Source organism: Bison bison, unplaced genomic scaffold (assembly GCF_000754665.1).
Source record: "Bison bison bison isolate TAMUID 2011002044 unplaced genomic scaffold, Bison_UMD1.0 scf7180017864345, whole genome shotgun sequence".
Classification (NCBI taxonomy): Eukaryota; Metazoa; Chordata; class Mammalia; order Artiodactyla; family Bovidae; genus Bison; species Bison bison.
The window spans coordinates 4,461,117-4,461,516 of record NW_011494917.1 but is presented as its reverse complement, the minus strand read 5'-3'; the positions used below and the strand labels follow the sequence as shown (position 1 = coordinate 4,461,516).

General features: G+C 43.5%; 1 protein-coding gene across 1 annotated transcript in view; it reads right to left on the bottom strand.

Annotated features, from left to right (window-relative positions):
- The window catches only part of LRRC63 (leucine rich repeat containing 63), a 28,515-nt gene that overhangs the window by 1,161 nt on the left and 26,954 nt on the right, over positions 1-400 (bottom strand). The window lies entirely within an intron of this gene.

The following is a 400-nucleotide window of genomic DNA, read 5'->3' as shown; positions in this document are numbered from 1 at the left end:
GGCAGTCCAAGGGACTCCCAAGAGTCTTCTCCAACACCACAGTTCAAAAGCATCAATTCTTCGGCGCTCAGCCTTCTTCACAGTCCAACTCTCACATCCATACATGACCACAGGAAAAACCACAGTCTTGACTAGATGGACCTTTGTTAGCAAAGTAATGTCTCTGCTTTTGAATATGCTGTCCAGGTTGGTCATAACTTTCCTTCCAAGGAGTAAGTGTCTTTTAATTTCATGGCTGCAGTCACCATCTGCAGTGATTTTGGAGCCCCAAAAAATAAAGTCTGACACTGTTTCCCCATCTATTTCCCATGAAGTGATGGGACCAGATGCCATGATCTTCGTTTTCTGAATGTTGAGCTTTAAGCCAACTTTTTCACTCTCCACTTTGACTTTCATCAAG